This window comes from Etheostoma cragini, chromosome 10 (genome assembly GCF_013103735.1).
Source record: "Etheostoma cragini isolate CJK2018 chromosome 10, CSU_Ecrag_1.0, whole genome shotgun sequence".
NCBI classification, from domain to species: Eukaryota; Metazoa; Chordata; class Actinopteri; order Perciformes; family Percidae; genus Etheostoma; species Etheostoma cragini.
In genome coordinates this window covers 20,427,532-20,433,531 of record NC_048416.1, presented here as the reverse complement: position 1 = coordinate 20,433,531, position 6,000 = coordinate 20,427,532, and the positions used below count along the sequence as shown (strand labels likewise).

Genomic DNA, 6,000 nt, shown 5'->3' with positions numbered 1-6,000 from the left:
TGTTCTCATTTAACCTACTTACCGGTTTCCAGATAGACAATAATGAAGAATCATTTGACACTGAAGTGGAGCACAATAAAGTAATTTTCTATCACGCTATCAAGCCCGACTGTTGGCCCAAAATAAAACAGTGGCTATGAAAAAAGTGGAAAAACCACGTAGAGCCATCGATAACTCAATGAGTGGAAGAAAATTGGTAACATGTAGAGACATGGATGACTCATTAACTAGGCAATGCCAGTTAAGTTGCAGTAGAAACAGCATTTTACAGTAAACTAAGGAGAGAGGCAAAAGCAATGAAGATCAAAATAGATTGCTTTTTACTTCAAACCGCTTCATAAGAGACATAGAGTTTATGAAATTGGTACTTGCTAAAGAATAAAATTGACAATTAAAAGCAGTTTCTTTTTCTACAACCCTATTAAAGCCTCTGTTCTTTATAATTACCTTGAGCATTCTGAAGATGTTTATAAATAACAGAAAAGAAATGCAATTGGCTGACAACTTAACTCCTCTCACTTTGGAAGTGACACTGACACACTGACAGGCTTCCCACTGAGGACGAGGTCACAATGAAGCCCAGTGATCAGGACTCTCACTGGGGTGCTTTGGGCTTCTTTCCAGGTACCAGGTCCAGGGGCATCTCTCTAATAAAGTGCCTCTGGGGGGTAGTCACACTTTTAAAAGACGGAAATTAAGTGGGAAAATGTCTGCTCACTCACTGATGTAATTATCTGTCCTGGATTAACATCTGTTCGCAAGCTTGTGTGCCAAGTCCACTTCAACATGTGCCAGTACCTTGTGGCAGTGTCGGGTATGTGTACCTGTGTCTATTTCCAGACGCTGTGTATCTTGGCACCAGCTACAGCAACTTTTCACTCTGACATCCTCCACCCATTCAACATCTGCGTATTTATGTGAACATCTTGGCTGCGGTCATTGAGAATACCAATGTTGTGACACCACCTAATCAGTTTTTCCAGTGTAACCACCACAATGTAGAACAGGTTTTCTTAGATGAAATTTATTTTTTTGCTAATTATATACACCTATATATATATATATAAATTAGGGCTTTCAAAATTCACGAGATAATAACAAGTTAACTCAAATTTGTGTTAATGTCACTCATTTTTTTGACGCACAATTTAAGCCTTGGTCTCCGCTTTTGTTCAATCAGAAAGTGTTGCAGCAGTTACGTTGTACAACCGTAAAGTGTTCGAAGATAACGTCCAGAAAAACAGCAAATCCGCCATCCGCCGCCTGGCGTGCCACTGCAGAGTGAAGCGCATCTCTGGTCTCTTCTTTGAGGAGACCCACGGTGTGCTGAAGGTTTTCCTGGAAAAGTCAATCCATGATGGTGTCACCTAAAAAGAGGAAGAAGGTGATCGCCATGGATGTGGTGTACGCACTGAAGAGGCAGGGCTGCACACTGTATGGCTTCGGAGGTTTAAACTGATTCACAAATTAAAAGGCTTAATTAAGAGCCATACGACTTAAAGAAAGTCTTCCTGTTCGGAGCAAAAGGCTTTATCACTTCATTTTAACTAAAGCAATGGTCATTAAAAAAGCAGCTGATGAAGAAATGGATGAAGAAAAGGGTCTTTCAAAAGGCAAGTTTAGTTTCAAAGTCCTTACAGATGATTATTTTCGTGTACTGTCAATGGGAATTTAGTTACAGTACCACCGGAGTACGTTGAGTCTCAAATACCACTTGAGGATAAAACACTTGTAAAATATCCCTTTTAAAGTACATTTATAACAGATAAACAATGTGCAATAAATTTGCGATTAACCGTGAGTTAGGTATGGACAATCATGCAATCAATCACGATCAAATATTTTAATTTATTATTATTATTTTATATATATATATATATATATAAAATATATAAATATAAGTTCTATGCTATTTCTGAAGATTACTTCACTTTATTTGACATTTTTCATATTTTATTTAGTTGCGAAACATATTTACTGCTCAGGGGTCTCATTTATAAAACATAAATTATCATAGGATCCGACAAGTGTACGTATGTGAATCTGCCTCTTATTACGCACTGTACACACCCATTTTTAATCATAAATAATTAATGGAAAGCACCTCATGAATGCTGATCAGTATGTTAATGACCCTGGCAGTTGTACTTTCGTTAAGCCAAATCATGACAACTGGCGGGCAAAAAGTTAAAAACTTCACAGACACTGGTAAATTGCTGCAAATTGAATTATAATGTTGGCCTAAACTCACACAGTGTAGGTAGACCTAATGTATGTAAGACTACCTATTTAATAATACTGTCCAAAATGGCAGGCATTACGGCACTCCGGGACAGCCTTGATATACCAGACAGTATATAATAAGATTTAACAGAACTATATAATATATCCAAACAAGCCTAAGTGTTAAAGTTGACAATTATAATATTTATATAAACACTAAGCTATCTACCATTTCCCTCTGGAAACAGCCAGTTGCCCCTTTGTGTGGGAAGTGGTGTACGCACAATTTCGGCCCCATTTTGTGCGTAAGCCACGTTTATAAATGAGATGCCTGGTTTGTTCTGCCTACTCTACTTTTATTACAAAATTAATCCAAGCAGAGACATGTTCTTACATATCATCCCTTCCTCTCTAAAAAACTCATTAGCATGCTTCATTTATCTATATCACATGCATCAAAGTGAGTGTCAGGGTGGGCGTTCACCTAGTGGCTTATTCCCACCTTAACAACTCTGTTGTAACAGAGCCCAGGTGGCCTGTGTGTACTAGATAACCTGCTTGATATTCATCCCACAAACCTGGGCTAATCCATTATGCATTGGCATTATTATACTTCCTTTTACCCCCCCCCCCCCACACACACACACACACACACCCCCCGCCTTATTAGAAGTGCCAACCTTTCCTGGTGTGGCTGTAAGTGTAAGCTAAATGAAGGATTCCATTTGAGTTGTGGTTATTGACATGCAATATCCAAAGGATTAGCCTGTCTTACTGTGGAAATGCCATCCAATATGAGCAGAAGGAATGTTTTTAGATGACTCTTGGGTATACATGGTGACTAACATGTATATCCACTGGGAGCAAATTATAATTGAACTATACCATGGAAAAGAGAACTTGCATCTCCTCTTGTTAACTGGGCCCTAATTATCTTTACTCTTCAGTTATTGGAGCATTGGGGATAGAGCACTGTGTCCTCTCTATTAGATCAAGAGTCTGGGGAGTTATTTTACTATAGGTTATTAAACTGCAGAATATCATGCAGAATGCAATCACAGCTCAGCCAATATTACAAATCATATGAAGTTTCTGAGCATGTGCATTAAGTCTGGGTAAAGTCAGCTGTCAGGTTAGCATGCCCCCGAAGTTTTCAGAAATGTACACTTGTCAACAATACTATGGTGGGTTTTCTCGTATTTGAATATCTAATATTTCAAATCATCTGCCCTTGTTGCCACGCAAATGGCTCTGGCTGGAGGATATTATCAAGTACTCTCATTACAATGCATGGGATGTTTTACAGAGCTCAGTTAGTATAAGATTTGCTTAGCCTTTGGCTTGTCAAATGATTCTATAATTGATTAGATTAATACTGATCAGTGCTAACATGGAGCACAGGGTAGACTGATGTCAGTGTAGAATAGACAATTGGATATAGTGCGTAAGTGTGAACAAATTATCAGTGATTAAATGGTTTGGGAAACGTTATTAAAGTAATAGAACAGTGACATCCTAATTTCTGAAAGAAAATTACCACTTATTAGATTTTTTTTAATTATGATGGAAAAATGATAAAAACTGTTTGATATACAGTATTTCTCAATAAAAGAATGTCAGATATATAACATGCCAGAATGCCACACAGTGTTGATAACACTTATTACGGTACTCAAGTGAATTTAATGTGTTAACCATGACCTGAACCAAAAAACAGCTTGCATTGTATAAGTATGCTTGTTGGCAGATGTAAACCTAACTTTACCAATCTGTCAAGCTACGCTTTGGTGGGACTACAGCAAGGTTTATGACCACAGCTCAATTTTACGCAAACTCCGCTCAGATTTAGAAAAAGAGTGTGATAAACACCTATGCCACAAAGAGCTGAGTCTATCAAAATGATCATATAGTCCATTCTTACCCAATGTTTGCACAGAATATAGACTTTATCGCTTGGAAGCACTGTGGTTCCAGTTCTTCTACTTGAGTGGAAGGACTAAGATGACTGCTGCGTGTAGCTCTCCCACTGCTTCTTCTTTCATGCATCATGAAGGCCACCTTCTTGCTTTAACACACAGTGGTGTCTTATCATCCCTTTCCACTAATTCTCAGCACAATATTTGGGATTTTCCCTAGTGCATAGAGGGATCACAAAAGGCTTAAAAAGTCAGCAAGAGAGACTTCAAGTGCATGCCAAGGGACAGCATGGAGCCTATGTGTGGATTTATCATGAAATTCAATTAGTCTGTGAGTTGCATATAATATTGTAATACTGCGAATGGTGTATCTGTGGCAACCTAACGGGCTAGCGTTAGCTAAACGCAATACTTTTCATTGGCAAGCGGCTAATGCCGCACAGCTACTTTTAAACCCGAAATATGGCTCAATAATTTAAATTGTTTCTTCTCAGACTCCACCCTTTTCAACACTTATTTTTCAACTTGAATCAATAAAACAGGATCACTACTTTCATAATGAAAATAAAGCCTCTAGGCACAGATTTTGAATTTTACTATTTTTATTACTCAAGTTATCATTTCAGCCCCAGACTAATTATTGATTACTAGGAAGCCTTCCTGCAAATTGCATAGAGACATGCACAAGATGAGGGGAAATATTAATAAATGAGCTTAAACAAAAAACTTGATGCAAGCGACCGACTTAGCACTACTTGTTAGACACATAGTCGTGGTTCAATCTCCAAGTGACAAACAATAACGGTCAGATTTATTTTAACGAATACAATATAAGCAACTTAGCACACACTGTTCATCAAGTCGCAGATATTTCCAAGTACTGTGGCACAACCATTCATTAGAAATTCAAATAAAGAGGCTGTATAATTTTCTGTGTGGCAGCAGGTCCAGTGCTTCTGTTGTTTTCATTCAATTTGTTCATCAGGCTGAATCTCTGAGGACGCCATGCCATCTTATGTCCATCTTTTCTCCAGCTGGTCCACAGGTGGCTAAGTACGCTTTGCTCTTATTTGTCTGGCCTGCCTATTCAATATTAGCCTACTCTCCATCCGCAGAACAGCCCCTGATATTGTGAGAGGGGCAAAAAGGCATTTGGCTGGCATTTCCCACCTTGGCTAAATCCAGCTCCTGGAGCCTGGGCCAAACTGTTTCTTTTCTGTTTGAGCACTGATGATGACACTGTTCCAGGTCTCCACCTGTGTCCTCCTCCTGTGATCAGTGCAGTTGCCATGCTGGGAAGGGATAAGCAACAGCAGGACGCTTTCATCTTTCCCTAGTGCTTCCGGGCTGAGGAGCATCGAAAGATTATCAAGATTGTAAGGTGTTAGAATCTCAATCTTTTATGCTTGACCTAAGATCGATCTACATGTCTGTGCCGCACTATGCTGCACTCCATTTCAATGAATGTTCAAAAATACCGTCATAAAATTAATATTTATTTTGTCAGTCTTAACTCCATTTTTAACTCCATTTACAGACACAACAGTTTACCTCCTCTGTTTACTCTAGGGCAAAACGTTGGTTAAAGTTTGGTAATTATGAGTGTTTTGAATAAGCATAACCATTTTCTCTGTCTGTTTATTTTCCACAGCAAAAATAAAGGTATTGATGCAATGTGCATATATCCACTTTATTTTCACAAAGATATTTGCTTAAGCGCATTTTGCAGTAGCTAATGATATACACATTAAGAATAGAGGAATTACCACTTTTCTCAACAACAAACAACCTATTGTGGAGTGAATATACATTCTCTTTTATTGTGATCACATTTTCTTCTTCTTATTTTAGCATGAGAGCT

The 6,000-nt window shown here is 38.3% G+C and overlaps 1 long non-coding RNA gene across 1 annotated transcript in view; it reads right to left on the bottom strand.

The window, feature by feature from the left end:
- Nucleotides 1-4,839: 4,839 nt before the first annotated feature.
- The window catches only part of LOC117952147, a 56,850-nt gene continuing 55,689 nt past the window's right edge, over nt 4,840-6,000 (bottom strand). Inside the window, exon 4 of the long non-coding RNA XR_004658322.1 lies at nt 4,840-5,486. This is a non-coding gene — a long non-coding RNA (uncharacterized LOC117952147). The remainder of the gene's footprint in view (nt 5,487-6,000) is intronic.